General features: G+C 33.4%; 1 protein-coding gene across 2 annotated transcripts in view; it reads right to left on the reverse strand.

The window, feature by feature from the left end:
• PSMD14 (proteasome 26S subunit, non-ATPase 14) overlaps nt 1-25,231 on the reverse strand; it is an 84,380-nt gene that overhangs the window by 44,527 nt on the left and 14,622 nt on the right. The gene's annotated exons all lie outside the window — the stretch shown is intronic.

The following is a 25,231-nucleotide window of genomic DNA, read 5'->3' on the forward strand; positions in this document are numbered from 1 at the left end:
CTTGCATTTCTTAAAAAAAGTCAAATCACAACAAACAAAAAGTACGCTAAAAACGTCCCAATTCATTCTATGAGCCAGCATTACCCTGATACTAAAGTCAAAGACAGAACAAGAAAACTACATACCAGTATCTCTTATAAACATCGGTGCAAAAATCCTCAACAAAATACTAGCAAACAGAACTTGGCAGCATATTATAAGGATTACATACATGACCAAGTGGGATTTATGCCAGCAATGCAAGGATGGATGATTCAACACAAAAACTGACCGATGTAATAACGACATTGGCAGAATGAAGGGGAGAAAAGCATATAATCATCTTGATGTAGAAAAAGCACCTGACAAAATGAAACACCCTTTCATGATAAAAACACTTAACAGAATAAACACCATATATGTAAAGCACATAATACTTCATGGTAAATGACTGAAAGCTTTTCCTCCTAGAATAGGAACACAGCAAGGATGCCAGCTTTTACAACTTCTATTCAACATAGTACTAAAAGTTCCAGCCAGAGCAATTAGGCAAGAAAAGTAAATAAAATACATCCAATTTGGAAAGAAAGAAGTAAAATCATCTCTTTTTGCAATGATGATCATATATATAGAAAATTCTAAAGATTCCACACACATCCACCAAAAAAAACACAAAAAAACAAAAAACAAAAAAACAAAGCAAAACAAAACAAAACCCTGTAAGCCCTGTTAGAACTAACAAATGAATTCAGCAAAATAACAGGCTATAAAATCAACATGCAAAAATCAGTCATCTTTCTATATATATGGACAATGAACAATCTGAAAAGGAAATTACAAAAACAATTCTATTTACAATAATGTCAAAAAGAATAAAATGCTTAGGAATTAACATATATCATCTATCTCTAACCTAGGTGAGGAAACACATTCTAAGTACAAACTCGACTGAACAAATAAAACAATAAAAAGCTGACAACATAATCTAAAATTTATGAATATCAAAAAAACTAAAAACGTAAAAATATCTAAAAAATTGTTGCCCCATTTATGACAAAAAGTCAATACACAAATTAACAAAATACTGAAACCTTAATGGAAACATGGACAAAGAATATAAAGCAACTAATTACATAACAAACACATGATGAAATAAACATGAAAAAACGTCCAGCCTCACTAGTTGACCTTCTTTAATTAAGAAATACCTATTAACACATTAAGATATTGTTGCTGTTTTTCTATCAAGCAAGTATTATAACGCCCAATTTTGAAGAGGGTATAATAAAAGAGACACTCTCACCACTGTTGGTGGGAATGTGAACTGGCATTTTCTATTAGAAAAGCAACTAAGCAACGTATATTAAGAGCCTTACAACTGCATAAACTTTATGAGCTAATTTTGCACTCATAGAAATTATTTGTCCGTAAGCAGAGATATCTGAATGAACCAGGATGTTCATGATAGTTCTTAAAATAATGCAAATAAACCTAGGAACAAAATAACCAATAATTAATAATTAAAGAATATTGTTGAAAGCTCCTTCCTCTGAGATCTGATTACTGCCATCATCTTAATCAGCAATTTTACCTTAAAGTACACCCGCCTGCTGCTATACTGAATATTTTGAACTTACAATCTTGAAGAAATCCTCTTCTAATTTAAAAAGAAAGCTAAAACAAAGGAGCATGGCCGCTAGCACAATCACATGAAGGCAGATTTCTCTCCCTTCTCGGAGGCTATGATAGCAAGAGAGGTAAATTAGGAATTAGCCCATAAGACAACCATGTTGGCTTCAATGTGTACCAGAGCAAAGTATTTTAAAGCACTTAAACATGCAGGCATTTTTGGCCAGTTCTTGACCGTAGGTAAGGGGTTCCACTTAAGAAAGTTGTACACTCGCAAAATCTGAGCTATCAATGTGAGAAAGTGACTTAAAATCATGATTTATAGGAAAGGTTCAAAAAACTTGATGTTGCTTGGAAGAGATTCAAGGTACAAAACAGCTATCTTCAAATATATGAAAAATTGTCAAAGTTCAGACTAACAGTTCTCAAAGTACAGTCCCTGAACCAGATGCAGCATTGGCATTATCTGGGAATTTGTTAGAAATGCACATTCTTATTGAATCAGAAATTCTGGGGCAAAGCCCAGAAATCTAGATTTTGAATAAGCCCTCCAGATGATTCTGATGCTTCCTAAACTTGGAGAACCACTTATTTTAAATGATACAGTTTCAAGAATTATGGCTAATGGGATGATTGAATTTGGGTTCAATATAAGAAAAAGCTTGTATTGGTCCAAGTTGTCGAAAGAAGAGCTGAAGTTAATGAGTTCCCTATAACTGAAGTTATTCAAAATAAGTGTTAGAATTTATGAAAACATTATAGTAAGGGCTCAAAAATTCGCCAACTGATTAAATCAGATGTTGTTTTTAGGTTCCCTCCTAACTTACTAATGATAATTATCATATTATCTCCCAAGGGAGACATCTCAAATTCAACATCTCAAATTCAACATCTTCAAAAATCAAACTCACCATGTTTCTCTATGAACTAACTTTCCCATAATTCTCATTATCTTGAGTCTCAAACCGGAAACCTACACAAAACTTTTGTTGATGCTCCTTTAGTTCTTATATTGAATATATCACTAAGTTTTATCAATTCTTTGTTATCCTACAGTGTGACAGAGATTTCAAAAATAGTTATTTTGGGGAAAAGTCTCCAGAAAATAAATATAGAGTTCACTCCTAGTCAAGTTTAGGATATACTGCATATCTACCATACCCCTCAAATTTATGTTGTATGTTAGAATATTAAAGGCTCTAAGAAAAATCCTGGAATGGAAAAAAATCTGTTTATCTTTGTTTAACCTAAAGTTTTCCGAATCATTCCATGGGCCACATGGTCCTCTCAGAGAAAATCTGGAGTTTCTTTTTCAGGCTCTGAAACAATTTATCCTTTTTTCACATGTAAGGCAGTGATCAATCCCAGGCTCCAAATAATACTCAAGGATTTACCGTGTGCCTAGCACTTTAGCTATATGGTTGAACAAAAAGAAGCTCATGATGTAGTTAGAAAGGCAGAAAAAACGTACACTGGCATAGATCACCATGACTAAAGTGCAATTTCTGACTTCTAGCAATGCGATCTTTACACTAGAGCATACCATCCCATTTTCAGATTCCCAAATCTACTTTTATTCTGGAAGCTTAGCTCTTTTTCTTTGTTTACAATTTTAGATTCCTCTGCCACCTGGAGCCATTTCTTATTAAAGAAAATGGAAAAAAAGATTTGGGATGTTCTTCTTTATCCAAAAGCAGTTAGTATGCCCACTGAGAACAGGGGACACTTTTAAGAGCTTCCCTATATTTTCTGAAATCTAGAGCAGATTGGGCTTTGCAGAGTAAAACACACTACTGGATTTACCTATAAAACAGTACATACGCTACTATGAAAAAAATATATATGCCTTTTCATTAAAATATACTGTAGAAAATTACGTCACAAAACATTTGGGGCTTTTTTTTTTTTTAAATCATAGCATATGAATGATAGAAAAATAATAAAAAAACAAGCACAATTCTCACACATATTGCCTTGTTCCAACAATTAAATCATGACTGTATATATAGGGACAAAATTATTTGAGTATTTAATGTATTTTAAAGAACTAAGTAAATATACACAACAAAAACTGAACACTTACTCAGAGAAGCAGAGGTCTCAAGTAAGAATTTTCAAGGTACTTCACATGCTATATGCCTATACCCTAGGCAAATAGAGACATTGAGATATATAGCTCTATTTTAAATGTTAAATAATTTAACTGAAGGTGGAAAAAAGTATAAATCTGGGTTTTCAAGGAAGGGGAATGCAGAGAGTAGGAGCAGTCGGGGTAATGAAGTGGTACTGGGCACAGAGACAGAGTCTCAGGATTATGAGATGCTACCCAGGAAAACAGACAAACAACGGTTTTTATCCCTCATCCACAGAAAGTTTCCAGCTCTGCCTTCTAGCTCCGCCTTCATATGTCAAATTTACAATCCTAGGACTTCAATGAGAAACAAAAGATTTCAGAAGCAGAAACTGATACAAACTTCTAAGTTAGTATTAAATTAACTACTGTTAGCTATGTTTATATCCAACTAAAATTAACATATAGTAATCAAATACGATGCCAAATTCTACACATTCCATACAAAAGATGAAAAAAAATTTTGAATAAATGTACAGAATTTAATTACTTCAATCATCTTTCATTTACTGAGAACTTATTATGCTTAAGAAACTAAGCTAAATGCTGGGTAAACTAAGGTGAAAAACTGTAAGATATGAATCAAATAAAAACCAGGCCCAAATATTTTTTTGAACTTTTAAAACTGGCTTAGGCAGTTACTATTATTTAAAAAACAGAAAGTTTCCTTTCTGGTGCTTAATCAACAACATAGCTCTAAAATTATCAGCGTATATAGTGTGTGAACTCTGTTAACTCTGCTGACCTTAAAACAACTATTCTACCACCATAATAAGTACAGAAAGTCATTTTTTGGGGGGGAGACTGAATATGATATAATGTAAACTTCAAGGTCCTTCAATAAGTGTTAGAATAACTAAAGGTACCAGTATAACTTCAGTGGTATTAAGCAAAAAATAAAATAAAATAAAAAACTAAAGAAAACTGGTCTGTTTTCACATAATGCCACTATGAAATAAAAACATACACATTATTGACAACAAATAAGCAAAATAAGAAACATCTGAATGTTCTGCACTTTTATAATCTACTATTATAGAAACTTAAATGAATGTTACAATTTGAAAACTGGAATATGATGTAGTTATATACTGCTGTAAAAAACAAGGAATTAAATGCACATAACTCTCATACAAACAAATTGAAAAAACTACTTTTGTTATATAATTTCTCTTTACTTAATTCCTATAGGAAACTTTGAAATCACTTAAGTAAATCTGACTCTTTAAAATAAGTTTGTTTTAAAAGTGGGGAAACTCCATTTCAAACTAAGATCATAAATCAGCTAACTAACAGAACTGTGCAGTTGACTGGTGGGCCATGGGCACAAGAGATGCAACTGACCTTTACACATACATGAAAATCTACACAACCAGTGATATATTACCTATCATGGACTCTACAAAGGCATCAAACACCTCTCTCTCTGTACAATGAATTTTGATCTGCCACATCTAGTTAAAAAGAAATTATTATCCAGGTCCACAAATTTTAAATGTAGTTAAACTAAATTAGACACTGGTGGTGTTTTCTCTTGTTGTTGTTTTCCCATTTAGGTTAAAATTTGATCCAGCATAAAAAGCTGTGACTTTTACTTGGGCAGCTCCTGTTGACTAAGTGTTAAAAAAAGGCATTTGCCATTATAACAGGATAAAAACTAACGCCTCAAAGTGTTACCTACTCAGGCCTTTTAACAAATTTGTTAACACTATTAGTTATATTACTCCACCTTTCTCTTAGTGTGAACTGGTATCAATTATTTAGCCAATTTTATTATGTTATTAAAATACCTGCTGATTAAACATGAACCAAAGTGTCACTTGAAAGAAACATAAAGAGTATCATTGAACTTCAACAGTCCAAAATATCTAAGAATATAAATTTACCTTGAGAAACAATATGAAGCATTTCAAATTTGTAAAAAAGTTATTGCAGAAGTAAATGGTACATAGGAATTATTTTTATAATGACTATTTAAAGGTGTATATTTGGTCCTACATTGTAGAATTATGTTTAAAGGTCTATTAAAATATGAATTTTTCAACAAAGAGAAAATAAACTTTATAAACAAATAAAGGTGGCTATTTTTAAAAATAAAATAAAATCAAAACATACAATATATTAAATATTAATATTTAAAAAATAATTCTTAATTTATGATCTTCAATATAACCCTCAACAAATTGTCAAAAATTTTAAATTTTGATGAAACCAGCACCTTCAGTTTCCTCAATTAAAAACCCCTTAAAAAAATACTGAGCACAAAATAAGTGAATTCAAACATATACAACTACCGCTGTATTGTTTATCTTACCCAGAAAGGTAAGAAACAACCTTTTAATACTTTAATTTTGTAACTAGTGTGAAAAACAAGCTGCATGTAAACTATTTCTACTGCCTGAGCTTCAATGACTAGCTGAGGCAACCTGTTATAGGAGGTGTTAATTGGCAATAGGAGTACAAGTCAGAAGCATGTTCCCCATCGTCCTAACCCAGCAAGGCTAGGTCATTAAAGTGGAAATGAATTCTTTCATGTCGACTTAACCCTTTCAATGCATGATTTCAGCTGTTTCCTCGCAATTAATTTTAAAAACTTGTTACTTTTTAGAGTTAAAAAAAAATGTTCCAAAAAAAAAAAAAAAACCAGTCCTTTGGCTGACAGTTCCAATGACTGTATTATTCAGAAGAGACGAACAGAGCAAGTTAATTGCAATGTATTACTACGACTCTCCCTTCTGAAAAATATCTAAACTAATTGTATTTGTTTAACATTGAAAAGAAAATACAAGACATACTATTTAGAAATAGCTTGGAACCATTTAGTCACATAGAGTTTTGATTTAAATTTCTGTTTAAGGATCCAATGACTGTCCCATGATAACTTAATCACCTCAACCTTGGGATAGAATAGAACTAATTTTTTTACTCCCATAATGTCCACACAAGAATCCCCAATATAAAAATGTTTTGAAACATATATAAGTTAAACACTTTTCTAATTATGTTTCATATTCTGATAAGGTGCATAGTCACAGCATATCCTGATGACTGGTTGCCAAAAAATCAAAATTCCTTTTATGGAATGATCTCAGAGGTTTCCAGATGGCACATTAATTCTTAAAAAAAAAAAAAAAAAAAAAAAAAAAAGACAAAAAGAAGAAAAGGAAAATAAGAATGGAAATGTCAAAATAATGATGCATTGCTTCCGAAATGCTGTATTTACAAATGTTAATATTCCCACATATTTTTTAACATTATAGGTATTTAAAATAAAGCTCAATTATATAAATAATATTCTAAATAGTATGATTAAAAAATTAACATATATGCATTTTTCATTTCCAAGTAATCTTCGAAGTATTTCTTTAATACAAATATCAGACCAAGAACCAAACATTAGAAAATCTGTAATACCTAACATTATGTATGTAGCATGTGATAAATCAAAATTACCAACATGACAACACAGACATGATTTTACCCACTGTTGTGATACAGTTGGGGTCTGGAGGAATTATCACCAACAATATGCTTATTAGAAATCTGATCAGCAAGGACTTAGTTAATAATGGGCAATGTAATGGTTTAAGGATGTCAAAAAATGGGAATTACACTATATTCCTACATCCTATTCTGTATTCCTTACCCTACCTCACCCCATCTCCTTTCAAGTCTTCCAATATTTGACAAACTCAGTTCCTGCTTCTCTGAAAACTTTTTTTCCATAGACCTACTGAGCTCCTCCAATATAGCAAACTAAGTGGTTGCTGTGGGGCCAATATTTTAAGAATATAAAATTTTCAGTGGGGAACAAGCAGTGGGGTGAGGCAATGTAATGGTAGGGGTAAGGGGGATATGACACCATTATGTGGTTATAAAGACACCTGATCAAAAAATAACAGAGAGGCTGGTGACCTAGTGCACAGTGACCAACTGTGACATTTCTTTCCCTTTAAGATCACCCTTGATATTTGCTCTGAAACAATTTTCACCTACTTAAGAATGTGTGTGTGTGTGTGTGTGTGTGTGTGTGTGTGTGTGTGTGTGTGTGGTGTGTGAAATATGCGGCAAGCCTAATCACTTCAGACATCTATAAAATTTGTCTCACAAGAGTAAGGACTATCTCCCACACTGGGTGGCTTTCATTCTGCACCATAGCAAGGAGGAAGGAGCAAGCACATCCTTGGCTATTTTTGTTATAAAGCATTACCATTCACAAGGATTGGTTAGTGAAACTTCAGAAACCTTAAGATAACTACATATGTTTGGGAATGGCTAATACACACAATCTTTTATAACTGGAAATAGAATCCCAGAATCAAGCAGAACCTTGAATGTCTTACAACAGAATATTAAGGTATCAGAACTGTTCCATAACAGGCTCTGTAACTGCCTTTGGCTTTAAAGCTCTTACAGACATGGGTGGCCCCTTTTTCTTTTACATTGTTCAACTACAGTACTATTTATTTATGTATTTAAGTTACAAAACATATAAAATACAGTCAGCCACAAATGAACTGGTTATTATGGGAAGTGTTCATAATTTATTAATTGGCATTCATAATTTATTAATCAGGGGTCCCCAACTCTCAGGCCACAAACAGGTACCAGTCCAGGGCCTGTTAGGAACTGGGCCACACAGTAGGAGATGAGCTGCAGGAGAGCAAGTGAAGCTTCATCTGCATTTGCAGCCACACCCCACCAGTGCTAGCATCACCACCTCAGCTCCACATCAGATCATCAGGCATTAGATTCTCATAGCAACACTGGTCCCTGGTGCCAAAAAGGTTGGGGACTGCTGTTCATGCAAAGCCAAGTATGAGCTGTCTGTCTGCCTGTCTCTCTCTCACACACACACACACAAACGCAGAATACATGTTTTTAGCTATTCACTCAACAACCATGGACTTGAAAGCCCACTTGCCATGTACTGGCTATACAAAGGTAGGCAGCCCCCCCCCCCCCCAAAAAAAGGTTTACAAACAAGGCATGGAAAAAGAGAAAAATAGTAAATGTAACATAGTAGTTAAGTGCAAAACTAGAGGCATGTATCCAGGGTACAGAAGTCGGAGCAATCTATTTGATAAAATCTTTTTATGCTAAGAACTGAAGACTATGTAGAATTTTTCCAAGCAAAAAAAAAGAAGAAAGACATGATGGGTCAAGGCATTCCAAGAAAAGAAAATGTCACATCTAAAGGCATAGCAATCATCTTGCACACTACCATTCAAAGCTTTTTAAACAATAAAAAGGGGTGACTAAAGCATGGATTCTTAAGAAGTCAAGCATGAGTTAATATTGCTTCTTTCAATGGGTGTTCTTCTGAGAATGTGACTTTTTTAAAAAGGTCATCTTTAAAAGAAGTGCTTTTTATTATCCACCTTTGCCTTTATGAAAAATATTCAGCACTTTAAATATAAATCAGTTTGGAGTTCTCTGACATGCTTAAAAGAAATATAGTTATAAGACAATAAAAGACATACAAAATGTTATCTTTCAATAATATGTGGTATCTTTACAGAATTTATACAAATATTATATCTGATTTACAATCTTGAGGCCAGGGGCTATTTCTCTTTAATATACAGTTCTCAGAACAAAATATTCTTTCAACAAATAATATTATAAAAAGCTGATTATCTGACATCCAAGCAATGGGTACCACTTGAAGAGAAAACAGTTCAAAGCTGAGATTAGCTGGATCACTGATCAAAGGAGCTGAAGGTTAAGTGGATGCTACTGTGATCAGCTGTTAGAGCCACTAAGTAGCCATAAAAGCCAGGCCCTAGAAGTGCTAACCACGTATACTAATAACCTTGCCTGTCTGGTGTATCTTGCTTTAACTTTTTAAAAAATGTTACAATTGCCTCTTACTTTATATTTTTCAAGTGTATTTATCTCACCTAATAAAAGAAGATCAAGGAACAATATATAAGAAAAAAAAGAGCACCATGCAAAAGAGGCTCCCTCCTCAATAAAGAAGTGGGGGTGGATATGGGCATGGTTAGGAGGAAAAAAGGAAAAAAAGATGGGAAAGCTCTGGGTGCTACACATTATGACATGCACTACATATATGATGAATGAATTAGATGTGGTGCTAGTCCTTAAAATGTAGAAGACAGATAATGCATGTAAGTATAGAAATGAATATATAATTGTAACGGGTTTGGTATCAAAATAACAGAAAAGAGAATAAGCCTTGGAGACATAATAAAACAAGGCCTTATTTTCAAAGAGCCTTCCCAGAAAGAAAATAGGCAATAAATATGTAAGTCAGCAGTTCTTAACCATGTTTATTTCTCAGAATCGCCTGAAGAGCTTAAAAAATTCTGATTCCTGGGCCCACCCTCAGAGATTCTGGTTTAAACTGCTCTGGAGTGAGGCCCAGGAATCATTTTTACTTATTAACACCCCAAGTAATTCTAAAGTACAGCCAAAGTTCAGAACCACTGATGTAAATTTATAAAGCAAAGGATTTAATTACTATAAAGTTAATGAAATGATTGGGTTGAGTTTGCTTGGACAGTAGGGTAGGTATTTAAGCTGTCTAGAACCAATTGGCAAAGGCATATTCAATATTTATTTCTACAAGGTTTTATTATAATTTCTACTTAGCGAAATACAGCACTTTTACAAAGTGTTATAGAACTATGAAGTAAAGCGATTAAACAGGTATGGAGACTTCATGTGTGATGATTACTGTTATCTACCAAGTATTTCTGGTCCTTCTCTCCAGCACATAATAAGACTGCACTTCCTTGACCTCTTGAAGATAGATGTGAACACGTGACATGCTTTAGTCAATGAAATGTAAGCAGAGGTGACCTGTGATTTCCGTCAAAGCTTTGTAAGAGCCAGTGCTCAATGACAGTGCTCTATCAGCTTGAATCCAGAGTAATGATGATATTATAGAAAACATCCAGCTGACCCATGACAGATATACAGCATGAATGAAAAAAAGTTTTGTAATTTTAAGCCTAAGATCAGGGGTTGTTCTGAAGCATAACCCAGGCTTCCTGACTGACACACCTCTGAAGACTTCTGGGGCAAGGGATTATTTAACAAGTCTGGAAGGAAAGTAAGTAGTACTTCATTACACAAACAATGGAGGTAAAGGGCATTCATTTAGAGAGAATACCTTATACAAAGTCATAAATGAATGAACAGAATGAAACTTGAGGAATTACAAACGAGTATAATATGGCTAGTTTAGTAAATAAAAAGGTTGTAGCAAGAGATGAAGCCGCGAAGAGACAAATCATGAAGGATCAAAAATCTAGACAGAAAAACAACTCATAAAAGGGTCAAAGGAAAGGGTCTGTTCCACAAAGTGGTTCACATACTAGTCCTCAATCTTCTTTCTGTCCTAGTATATACCTAAGTTATAAGACCCACTCTCACCAGTAATAATGGCATACTACCACACATACCATTTTAGAAAGTTCCTAAAGTTTGGTTCTGATTATGTCCCTCCATTTGCTATCTCAAGATTCATTATACTTTGGCCTGAGGACTGTAATTTTTATCCTACCGTGAAGGTGACTGAGGGCTTACGAAGGATATTTGAACAGATTAATGATCAGGTCTGCATTTTAAAAAGGACCCTGCCATTTCAGGTGGAAGATTTACTAAGGGAGACTGGTAATAAGGAGAATACAGATAAAGATTATAAAAAGGCCTGAATAAAGCAGAGACGACAGAGAAGAAATATATTTGAGACTTTTAGGAAGCAGACTCCATAGTATAATACTTGGGGAAATGGAGGAAATGGAGAAGTACACTGTGGTTACATGTTTCACCTGGGGCACCTGGATAAACACCAATACCTTTAATCAAGACAGGAAATACCTTTAGGCCATATCCAAAATCTCCAGAATCTGACTGCTTCTTACTCCCTGTATTATAGCACTCTGTATGTAACTATAAACGTTACATGGAAATGAAGTCCACTTACATCTCATTCTAATTAATTCTGTTTTTACTCTTATTAGAAATGATATGATATCCCCTTCCTCCCAACTACCTTGATTAATCAAGACTTGGCAAATTTGAATCTGAAATTTCAAATTTAAGCCAATACAGCTATAATAACATTATTTCTAGTCTGTCTGCAAATGCCAGGTTAGGCCCTACCCAAAGGGGAACAATTCAAGACTATCAAAAACCATAAGAGCAATGAGTTATTCACTAAAAATTAAACATAGTAACAACATCTACTCTCGGTGGGATTAATAGTCTTCCTTCTCGGTGTAAACAACTGAAGTTTTGCCGGATAAAAATATGATACTCGGTTAATCTGATTTTTAGATAAATGAATATTTTTTTAATATGTATGTTCCATGCACTATTTGGGACATACTTATATTTAAAAACTATTTGTTGTTTATCTAAAAAGTCAAATTGAACTGGGCATCTGGAATTTTTATTTTCTAAATATGGCAACCCCACTCCCAAGTAACTACAAATACGTTCTATTCTAAATTCATATTCTAAGTCTCTCCCATTTTATTTGTTATGCCTAGTTTAAGCCAGAGGCAATTTTATATTGCCACGCATACCAATAATTTATTCTAAACCTATTGTGACTTCTTTGCCTTTAAATAAGTAATACTTTAAGACTAAAGCACCTTGTCAAATGATCACTCAATTCCTCTTATAAAAAGCACAAATAAATTTACATCTTGAGATACACACTAATTTTTTTTTTTGGAGATCAGCATCTACTTTGAAATCTTCTCTCTCCAAATGCTAAACTAATCATTCACTGACCAACAAATGTCTTTTACTTTAGGCAAGAGAATATTCCCAGTTCAGAGCACACTGTGCATGTAGTCCTGTGGTCTCTCCAATCTCTGCCCCTACTCTAGCTAACAGTGGACTTTCCATGCACGCCCTGAGTAGCATTCTTCAGCTACACTAGATTTTCTCTGCTACACACTTTTCTCCTCATCATGCCATTAAAGTCCCCAATTAAGTAAAACACTGTAAGGCCTTAGCATTCACTTGTTTCTAACTTTACACACATCTGGGTCAGTGCTCTGCATACTACTATCACTCCCTGATAGAATATCATAACAGAAAAGTCTAAAAGCTAAGAGAAGGCTACTGATATAATTGAAAGATTTCCACACTAGAGAAAGATTAACACATACAAAAAAGATGCTCAATAAATAACTCTTCGATCTCTTTATAAATAAATGTAGTTTTAGCTTTTATTTTTGATCACTATCTCACACACTCAAATATGCCAAGTAGGCATTCTGATGCCTCCTGAGCCAAGCACACAAGAAAATGCCAAAGGCAATCCTTTGCTTGTGTGGTCTCCATTAAGAGCTTTAGATCCCTTCTCCCAAAAGAATAAGTATATCCAAAAGGCTGAATAAAAAAGAGGCTAGAGAAAAGCAAACCAATATGCTTAAAGCATACTTAGAAAAACAACAAGAGACTGTGATAGTAAATCAAGTAGGCAGCAGACAGGGCACAGGGGTCATTCATTTAGAGATTTGATCTGTCTTAACCTTAGAGAAGAGTAGAAAGTTGCCTTCCAGAGAGTGAGTAGGTGAGAGGAAGAGAAAACCAAGTAAAAAGTATCCACTGAGTGAACAACTATTATTTTTTCTGGCCACTGTTGGTTTATTTCTTTTAAACTTTTAAAACGTATAAAATACGTAAGAGATACAAAAAAAAAAAATCTAATAAATAATAAATGCACTGCCCAGCTTATGAAATAAAACATCACTAAAACAGTTGGATTGAAGCTCTTGTGTCATCCTCTTTTGCTGACTACACCTTCTCCATACCCACTTGTAGCCACTATTCTAACTTTGGTGATTATCACACATTTCTTTATACTTTCACTATATAAGTATATAAAAGTAACATATAGTATTACATTTACATGTTTTTAAATTGTATACAAGAACTTCATATAGAATATATTGTTCTTTCCACTTGCCTTTTTCCGTCATCACATTAGTATGGATTAATCATGTTGATATGTGAAGATTACCTACTTTACAAAATTCCACTGTTACATAAAATTACATACATATTTCCCTACTAATGTATGATTAGGTTGTTTTCAATTTTGTGATGTTATATCTAGAGATCAGCAAACTATGGCCTATGGGTGAGCCAGCTGGTTGTTTTTGTAAATTGAGTTTGACTGGAACACAGTTTGGCCAATTCATTTTTGCATTATGCATGGCTGCTTTAACACTACAGTGGCAGAGGTGGAATTGAGTAGTTGCAAGAGAGACCATTTGGTCCACAAACCTAAAATATTTACTATCTGGCCCTTTAAGAAAAAAGTACTGACCCCTGTTATAAATAATGCTACTATTAATGTCCTTGTATCCATGTGGGAAACTTTCCCTAAGGAACATAATTGGGAAATAATCTGCTAGCTTGTAGGGTAGGCAAATCTTTACTGTTGTTACTATGTGTTACAAAATGGTTTCCAAAATGGTTGTACAGTACCACTAGCTTATACGTTTATAGACCATTCATGTTTCTTTCGGTGTTTGTATCTTTTGCCCATTTAGAAATTGATGTTTCCTTCTTACTGATTTATAAAAGCTAAAATATATTTTGATAACTAATACTTTGATCAGCATATATTAGATGTATTTTTCCCTATCTGTGGCTCACCGTTTTGTTTTTAACATTGCTTCATGCTTTAGGTGCATCTGACAAATGAGGATTGTAACAACAATCCAACTTCATACAGTTGTTGCAAAGACTACATGAGTTAATTTAGTTAAAGTGCCTGGCACATGTAAGTGCTCCACAAGTGTTAACTATTTTAAATGGTGTTTTTTTTAAAAAAAATAAAATTTTAATTTCAGTGTAAATTTATCAATCTGTCCCTTTAGCATTTGTGCCATCTTGTTTAAGAAATCCTTCCCTACATATTTAATTTTATGTGTCCATAAAGCAATATAGGTCTCGACCTATCTTATTTATTTAGTACCTCTGAATGCTAAGATTAACATTTCTGTTCATCTGGTTTCAATTCACTATTCAATTTCAGCATATTTTCTTAAAATCTAAGTACAATTTTAATACGGATCTCTCTAAAGTTCAAGTAGGAAAGAGAATTCCATCTAGACTATTCAGTGCAACACAAAATTTTCCCATTATAAAGTAACAAAAGAAATCTGTTTATGTCCAAGATAGAGTAACAGGAACTAAATTTATACTCCTACATAAAAAAAAACAAACAGATAAAACTATATGAAACAACAGTTTGTATGACATTGTTGATCAAGCAACAAAGGATAGTGGGAACCAGAAAACAAAGGTGAGCCCTACACTACCTAGCTCACTATCGTGAGACAGTTTCCAAGCTACAGTGCAGGGGGAAGGTAGAGCCTAATGGACTGAGTTGAGGTGATGAGGCTGAGAATACTGGGAGATCAAAAGTGAAAATGCTCTCAATGCTCTAAGCTGAAAAACATACTGAATGGTATTAATGGCAGATTAAACTTTGCTCAAAAAAAAAAAAAGAGTAAATTTGAAGACATAGCAATAGAAAATGAAAGAGATCAAATTTAAAATACAAAAGACAACTGTGAAAACAGTATGGTAGTTCCTCAAAAACTTAAAAATAAAATTTACATGATCCAGCAATTCTTCTGGGTATATAACCAGAAAAATTGAGCACAGAGATTAAAACAGATATTTGTACACCAGTGTTCACAGCAGCATTATTCATAATAGCCAAAAGGTGGAAACAACCCAAATGTCTATCAACAGGTGAATAAACAAAATGTAGTATATCATACAATGGAATTTTATTCAGCCTTTAAAAGGAAGGCAATTCTGACATATGCTACAACATGAATGAACCTTGAAGATTTTAAGTGAAAGAAGCCAGTCACAAAAGACAAATACAGCATTATTCCACTTATATGAGGTACTAGAGTAGTCAGGTTCATAGAGACATAAAGTAGAATGGTGGCTGCCAGAGGCTGAGGGGAAAGGGGAATGAGGAATTATTGTGTAACAGGTATAGAGTTTAAGTCTCGGAAGACGAAGACGTTCTGGAGGTGAATGGTTGCACAAGAGTGTGGATGTACCTAATACCACTGAACTGTATGCTTAAGAATGGTTAAAATGGTAAAATTTATATTATGTATATTTTAAACAATAAAAAAAAACCAGAATGCTTGGACAGAAATAAAAATAAGGTATAGAGTTTATAACATAGATAAAACTAAAATGTATAACAACAACACAAAGGTCTCCAAATACAAAGAATACTATTTTAATATTCATATGCTGTAAGTGAAGTAGTAGAATACCACCAAAAAGAACTGATGAGTTAAAGATGTATACTATAAATCCTAAAGTAAGCAATAGATTAACAAAACAAATTAGAGCTAGAAATCCAACAAAGGTGATAAAACAGAATTATTAAAAAATTCAATGAAAAAGGAGGCAGAAAATGGAAAACACAATGAAAGAATGAATGAGAAAAATAGCAATATGATATATTTGAACTTAATCATATCAATAATTGTATTAAACGTAAGTGACCTAAATATCTCAATTAAAAGGCAAGATTATCAAACTTGATCAAAAACAAATAAGACCTATCCATATGCTGCCTACAAGAAAGGTAGTTCATACAGATTAAATAAAGACCTGAATAGGTTAAAAGGAAAAGGACAGGCAAAGATATATGCCACATTAACACTAATCAAAAGAAAGCTGGAATGTCTACATTAATATCAATTTCAGAGCAAAAAATATTACAAGAAGTAAAGGTCATTATATAATGATAAAGGGTCAATATAATCATCTCAATATATGACAAAAAAGGATGTGACACAACTTAATGTCCATACCTGATGAAAACTCTGAACAAAAGGAACTTGTGTAATCTGATAAAGAACACCTAATATTATGTTTGATGATTTAAGAATGAAAGCGTTTCTAAGATCAGGAACAGGAAACCACTTCTTTTCAACATTTTACTAAAGGTTCCACTCAGCTCATTCAGTAAGACAAATAAAAGGCATCCAGATTAAAAATAAAGAAGTAAATTCAGTATATAAGGAGAATGACAATGCCTATCCACATTCTGACACCCTCCCAATTCCCATACAAAAATATCACTAAGAGGCGTAGATATTTTGGAATCAGAAAGACTAAATATGAGGTTGAATCCTTACTTAACTGCTTAAAACTAAGACTCACTTTTCCTTGTGAAATGGTGGTAATCATACCATACCCATAGTACCAGTTGCTACGGGAATTAAAAGATAAAACATGTGTACTACAATCAGCATAGTGCCTGGCACACAGCTGCTACTATTCCACCTACTACTTTTAATGATAAACTTTTGCAACTTAAATTACTGATGTCTACCAAGAAACAGTAATTCTAATTTCGGTACAATATTTTTACTTTAGGAATACTAAATTTAGATATAAAAAGATTCATATTTTGTTTGTTTTTCCTTAACCAAGTTTAACTCACAAACATGTCTTTTGGGTACTCACATTAAAAACAAACAAAAACCCAGGCACATTTCCTTCATTGCATGTACAGAACATGCCTAAAACTGGTTCTTAAACTGTATACCTGTGAAAATTGTGGTTACTGATTTTTAAAAATTAATCTAATTTTCTTTAAATAACTTTGAATAAATAAATCATTTAAATAACAGTACAATATATTGACAATAGACCTTAATAAAAAATAAAATCAAGGAAAATTAAAAATGAGCTTATTAATACTTACCAGTGTACTAAGAATATAAAAATCACTTGTTGCAAAGTTTTAACTTCTTTGATATAATTCTAAGGGTCTGATTTCCAATAAGCAACATCACTGAAAATACTAAAGAAAAAAGTATCCAAACTCATAATATGCTTCCATAATCCATATAATTTTTGGACCTATGGCTGCTTCTAAATAGTATCAGCATTTTAATTTTCTTGTTTTCCATCAGTATTCCAATATACCATAAACTATTCAAAAACAAGCAACACTGCATTAAGACAGTGACCCTACTAAAATGTCACTGTTGGCCAAAAGGCATGGTATCACTTAAGCTTGGAATGTATGATGTGCCAGCTGATACACAAAAATTCTAAATTCGCATATGAAAAATAATGTACAGATGCCTATGTGCAATTTAGAGAAGTCAAGTGAATAAAAGGGGGAAGAGTGTCTGTACTTACAAACCTAAAATGAGCTAAGAAATACCTTCAAATGTTCTGCCACAATTCAACATTAAACATAAGTCTCTGGGCTTGCTATGGTGTTATTATTAAAATAATAACACTCCTAATTTGAGCTTCTAGCACCATTCTACAGGCCCATTACATACACCACTTCTAATAATCACATTAATCTTGCCCAGTGGAACCGTTATACCTACTGTACAAACAAGGAAGCCAAGGCTCAAAGATTGTGTCCAAGGTGATCAAGGTTAAGTGGCGATATATAAATTCAAAGCTGCCATGTTGTAGTAAATATCCTTTTGAAAACATTAAGCTAAGAGACAACCTAAGTGTGTATCAGTAGAGGACTATTTAAATAAATCATAACTCATCCATAAAATGGAATAGCAAAGAATTATTTAAAGAAAATGTGGCAGCTTTATATGTATGGATATGGGGTGGCACAATTCTAAGATATACTATAAAGTATGTACACTGCACTGTTCAATACAGTAGCCACTGGCCAAATGCAGCTATGTAAACTTAAATTATTTAAAATTTAAGCATTTAGTTCTTCAATCATACCACTCACATTTCCGGGGTTCAATAGCTAGATAAGGCTTGTGGCTACCAAACTGGGCAGCCAGATATAATACATTTCTACCCTCACAGAAAGTTCTATTGGACAACACTGATATAGAGTATATTTAGAAGGACAGAAAGAAACTTTTAACAGTGTTTGTTTCTAGGAAGGGGATAGAAATGGCTAGGACACTTATTCAATACATAGTTATAATTTCTGGACTCTAACATGTCATATAATACTTAAAAAGAACTATTTACCTATTTTAAGAAATTTGGCTTAGTTTTCAAAAAAACTCCTTGAGGTATTCTAGTAAGAAGCAAAAAAGGCTCAGAAGTTCTGAGGCATAACAGATACAGGATAAAAGATAGAAATATCTTTCCAAGACTTCGTAGATATACTCCTGACCACTACCCTAACTTTATTAAGCATTTATCTATCCACAATATTATTTGAGATACCATGAAAAAAATTACAGAGATATTTCTGAGGAATTAAGGGAACAGGAAGAGAAAAAATATCAGAAGAAAAATGCTTACAAAGCATGAAAGAGTAGCTGTGGTCAAAAGGCACAGGTCACACTGCCACATCTATTTCTCTTATACTTCCACTTAATGCTGTAGAACAGCAAACACTTTAAGGCAACAGTCTTTCAGTTCTGCTCTGAAGTTACATTTTTTTCAAATGTCAACACACTGAACAGGTTACTTAATTGCTATATGTCTCAATTTCCTCACCTGTAAAATGAAAACCTGTTGATTAACCAAGGGTATTTACTAACTGCTGGGCATTTTTGCCTAGGAGAAGGAAAAGCCAAGCTTTGAAAACAAAAAAAGCACACTGGTCAGGTACTACAAGATAACAAACAACAAAACATTTGAGTAAATACTTTTCTCTCACTAGAAGATGGTCAGCCTTGGAAGGTTGAAGGGCCTGGGGATGATGTTAATATATGAAAATACACCCTGGAAGAAAATTGAATAGGAAGAAAATCCCAAACCATCCGCTTTCCTGCACATTAACACTGTTCTCTTTCTCTCTTCTTGCTCCATGGATCTCTGCCACTGTTTGGATCTAGTCTAGCTCCAGAAAACTGCCATTCATTGTTGCCCAGTACATACTGCCTTCCATAGTGAATGTGAGCAGGTCAGAGGTCTGTGCCAGGGCAGACGGAAGGCCAACCTGGTGTCCACAGAGTGACAAGGGCATAAATCTGTCCCCACAGAGACTGATGGCCAGGAAGCCTATCCAAATTTCGGGAATTTAGATTTGTGGTAAACAAAAGCATAGTACAGTCCTATCAGATGAGAATGCCATTCAAGAACTCCAATATCTAATCATATCCATATCCACAATCATTCAAGGAAGTCTACTTACTAAAGAAAATGTCTTACAAAATATAAGGCCAAACGAGGAAGATGTGGCACAATGAAGAACAACGTATGACAATTACTTCCAGAAATTTCTATTTTCAAGCTGTTAGTAAACGAATTTTAAAATGTAATTACCATAAGTAATTTAAATCCTTAAAAATCTATAAGGCAGATGTTCAATTCATTTCACATAATTACTACATGTAGAAATCTCTTTATGTGGCCTTAAACTACTATCCATTTATTTAAGGCAGTGAGACATTTGAAAATGAGTTTATATTAATGAGAAAGTGCAGAGAAACTTGCCAATGTGTGCCAGCTCCATGGCTCACAAGCGATGAGCATCACCTGCCTGTGCCAGTCAGATCACCAAACAACTTTACTGTGAAGGCCATGAAAGAAACTGTTAATGCTCCGGTTTAATCTCAGCACAGGCCAGAGCAGCAGATTAAGCAGAACTTCACATCAATGGCAGGTCTCCCAAGTTCTCTTGATGCCACAGAATTCATAAGTGGGATCAGTATGTTCTAAAAAAACATGGTACTGCAAAAGGAAATAAAGGTTCTACAGCATCAAGCAGTGTAATACTTGAAACCTCATAATCAAAGTGACAGTTTTCAAGTGCCATTTATGATGCCCTAGTCTGGAAACATCCCAGCTAACCCATCTGATCAACAATTTCACAGATGGAAGCACTTGATGGCTAATTGGCAAGTCTATTATTCAAATAAAACAGTTCTCTGTACCTCTTCTTTCATTATTACAAGTCAAGGTACAACAAGACTGGTCATTCAAATTAGCCAAATAAGAGAAGCCTCTTTCCCAAAATAATTATTTTTAATGAAACAGCAAATTTCGGCAATTAGTTTAGAGCACTAATCAGTTTCTGAATAGTAAAGAAAATTTTTTATAAATTAAAAAAAGTAAATAATGTAAATCTTTATTAAAAAGTTGTACTATTTGTAACCTCTACCTTTTATCAATGTCAAGATATACATTATTATGGGAATAAAATGAAATAGTCACTCATTCCTTAACTATTCTTAAAACATGGACCAAGTGTTACATGTCAGAATAAAGAAAAACCTTCTCAAATATTTTAGGTTTCCTAAAATTTAAAAAGCAAGCATCTAACTCTTCATCTGCATTTTGCAATAAAAAATTCCAACCTATTTCAAGTTTTTTACTTTATGGAGCAAATAGCTGATGACAACACTACAGACATTATCTACCTGCAGAAATGCTGAATAGTCTTTAACATCAGAAAGACTTGTGTTCCAACTCTATCTCCACTTCTAAACAGTTCTGTGACTCAATCCTATAATATGGAAATAATTATGCTTACCAATATAGGATTGTTGTGAGGATTAAATGAGTAGATTAAATACATAGAACACTTTACATCAAAACATGAGAGGCATTCAGCATTAGTCCATTTGGCTCGCATCCTCTCCTTCACTCCACTTCTATAAATTCTAGAAGGAAACCTCAATACGATTATCAAAATATGTGGGTCCTCTTTATGGATACATGCATTTGCTTTAGATCCCACTGAAAATTACATTCCCTACTGAGAATCTTGCTATATCCCTATATGCCTACAATTCTCATAGCCCAAAAGGAAACCTTCAAAACTGGCTATAAAATATTCAAAGATCGCACTTACTCTATAAACTAGAAATTAGGAATTGTGTATAGTAACCAGAACCTGCAAAAGGGAAGGAAACAGTAGCCAGAAACTGTGCAATCAGGTACAAACTGAAGCCAAAATTATCTCCCTACAGTAACACAGCTATATAATGGTAACAAAAATGTATTCTACTAGATAATGAAATAAGTAGTTTCCCATGAAGTAAAAAAATACCTTTTCTATAAAACAGAAAGAGTACTTTGCCAAAACTAGGTTTTGTAAGTTTACCATCTACTTTTGATAAGCATTTTGCTTCCAATTACTCAGGCTCTGGTGTTTTCAACACAAGGAAATAACAGGTACCACAGACATGTAAGAATAAAATCAAGTAAAAAGAGGGAAAATGTATATACGATAAAGAGAAAAGTATAACTATCATAATTATTAATTTGTTTATTGTCCCTAAGCTTCCTGTTGTGCCTAACACATGTGGCATTCAGTCTCTTGAAGGGAAGAACCTGTGAAATCACCGGCAAGTCTGAAAAACAGCACTGGGAGGCTGTCTGGTGGGGACCATTGCCCTGCTCTGGTGGCAGATTTCCAGGGCGCTCAACCCAGATAACATCCCAAAAAGAACCACCTTGAAAGTATGTTGTAGGAGAGAACACTAGCCATGTCTGCCCAGATTTTAAACGAGTATGTTATCTAGAGAACTGTCCAAATGATAACATGAACTGAAAAATCAGAAGTTATTTACACAAGTGTAATACAGGAAACACAAAGGTCAACGTACAAAATGAACAAGGTAACTAGTGAATCAAATACGTAAAACAATGTTGAGGGGAGGGAAGAAAAAGATATAGAATGAATTTTTATGATCATAATATCCCCATATTAGAGATATCTTCTCATTTCTCACCCCATATACCCTTTCTACCAATAACGGTATATCAGCTGTCATAGATCCTTGACTTCATATCCTTGACTTCAAATTTAAAATCTTAACATTTAATTTTTTATCATAATTTTTTCTATTTCATCAGAATGGGATTAATTTTGAAAGACAATTTCACTGTAATTGAAAATACGTCACTGCTCCCTTATGTTCTAAAGAATTCAAACAAAATCATTTAGGGTAATTTCATACCAAAATAGAAATTTAACATTCACAAATATCAAAGACCTCTCTCTTTCAAAGACTAGCCCAGTTAAATGTTCAAGCAAAATGACACAGATTAACTAGAATGCCCCACCAGGAATCTGTTTCCCTTTTACTTGAGACCTCTCAGGACCACCACATTTTTTATGGGGATTAATATCTACTAAGAAGAATAATGCTACAATTACAACTAGAAAGTGTATATGCTCTAATTAGCTTGCTTTTGACCTGATCTCTTTTTTAATTTTCTACAACAGAAACATCACCTCAATTACATGAATAGAATGATTAGGAATTATACTTTTAAAAAATAATACAATTATTACACAAGAGCAATAAATGAAAAAAACTTAAAGGTATCTTGTATTTTTGCTTTGTTTCTAAAGCAAAATCACTAATTGTAGTTAAGCAAAGAAATAAAACAATTAAAATTTCTTGACCCTTACCTACTTCTTAATAGGAAAAAAAAATAGTCACATTAATCTACCAGCGTTTAGAAAAAGTCTTTGTAAATGTTCAGAGGATCACATCAGGACAGCTATTCAAAGAATCAAAGAGAAAAGAAGGTAACCAGAAGCATCCATCAATATATAAAAATTGTCAATACAGGGAGGCTGAAGAGCTCAAGGAACATAAAAAGAACTCACAAAAAAGCCTTTTGTAAAAGCCCACTTGCTCATTTTCATGCTACTGCACCAGTAGTAAATAAATGGTTTTATTTCAAATGTGACAGGTATAAAGATTAATTGTACACATTAATCTATGATGGCTCAAGTCACACCAGAATTTCTCTAGCAGATAAATATAAACATCATAATCTACAATTTAAAAACAGTATTGCAACACTTTCTTGTGTCTGGTTCCATTTCTGCTTTATGTCTCGTCTCTGGTGTATCCAGGTTCTTTAAAAATTTAAGTCTGATAAGCATAACTCCTTTACTCAAGAATCCCTAATGACTTCCCAATTCACTCAGAAGAGAACCTTCTACAAGACCCTGCATGATTTACTCTGTGGCAATCTCTCTGGTGTTATGCTCTTCAACTCTAAGACTAAGGGAGAATATGAAATGCCTAAGTGATGAGGAAAAGTACTGAACAATAAAAGGAATTTCTGATTTTGTTTTACTTAGTAGCTTTTAAAAAAAGTACTAAGTACTAAAGAAAAATGGTATTTAACATCATTTAATGTTCTTTTGTTCTTCTGTTTTAGTTTGTTGGCTTTTTAAAAACAGAGGACATTACATATGAAGTGGAAGTTCCTCTAGCCTCCTTCCCTTCTCATGAATTTAGTGTGTTATATAGACCTGTGCTGGACAGTATGGCAGCCACAGCTACATTTAACTAGATAAATATAAATAAAACTAAAAATTCAGTTCTTCGGTCACACTACTCACATCACATTGACTAAATAGATACATGTGCGTATTAAGTTAAAATTAAAAGAAACTTAAAATTCAGTTATTCAGTTGCTCTAGTCACATTTCGAAGGCTTAATAGCCACATGTGGCCAGAGGCTACTGTCTTAGACAGCACAGATATAGAACATTTCCATCACTGTAGAAAGTTCTATTGGGCAGTGATTTTACTCAAAAGTTACATACCCTAAAAAAGGTGTTACTTCATATTTTTTAAATTAACGTTAATGCTTACATATTGCATATATTGCTCTATAACCTTAATTTTTCTGATTATGTTTAAAGGTCTATTATGCATAATATGTAGAAATTAATCTAGTTCATTTTAACTGTTGCATATTTCATCATAACACATTTTGCCACAGATAGATGTTTAAGTGTTTTTTAATTTTACAATAATCCAAACACTATTATAATGGATATCCTTAAACATGTCTTCCAATACACATGTGTAAGAGTTTCTCTAAAGTGAATAAATGGAATTGCTGAGTCATAGAAGTTAGGGCATTGCCAACGTTACTAGACACTCAAACTGCTCTCCAAAGTGACTTTTAATCATTTATACTCCACATATGGCGTGTTTATTCAACATCTACTTTGATCTTCTATTTGCCAGGTAATGTTCTAAGCACTGAGATGTAATCCTCAATCAGCTTCCACACACAGACCTCACACCAACCCGCCCTAAGGAAAAAAACTTACTTGAGAATTTTTGCTTTCTAAAATCTTCATTAACACTTAATACAACAGATGTGTTAAAAAAAAAATCTAATATTTGTTTTAATTTTCATTTCCCTGATATATAGTGAGGTTGACTATCTTTTCATATGCTTGTTAGCAATTCTACAATTTACCATTTTCTTTTTACTATGAGGTTGTCTTTATGTCTTACTAATTTATGGTTCTGCTAAATGTGTTACAGATAAGTGTGTTGCAAATAACTTTTTCCCCTCTACAGCTTGCATTTTAAGTTTGTTTCTATTGTCTTTGTTAGGAAAATAGTAATGTATTGAAGTAGTCAACTTACCAATCTTCTGAGTTATATTTTTCTATTTTGAGGTCATAAGGACATAACACTTTCTTCCAAAAAATATTTTTTTGCAGCTATCTACTGTGTGTGCCTGACATGCTCACAACTGAGTTTATTTTATCCTTAT

Source organism: Rousettus aegyptiacus, unplaced genomic scaffold (genome assembly GCF_014176215.1).
Source record: "Rousettus aegyptiacus isolate mRouAeg1 unplaced genomic scaffold, mRouAeg1.p scaffold_m13_p_2, whole genome shotgun sequence".
In the NCBI taxonomy this organism is placed as follows: domain Eukaryota; kingdom Metazoa; phylum Chordata; class Mammalia; order Chiroptera; family Pteropodidae; genus Rousettus; species Rousettus aegyptiacus.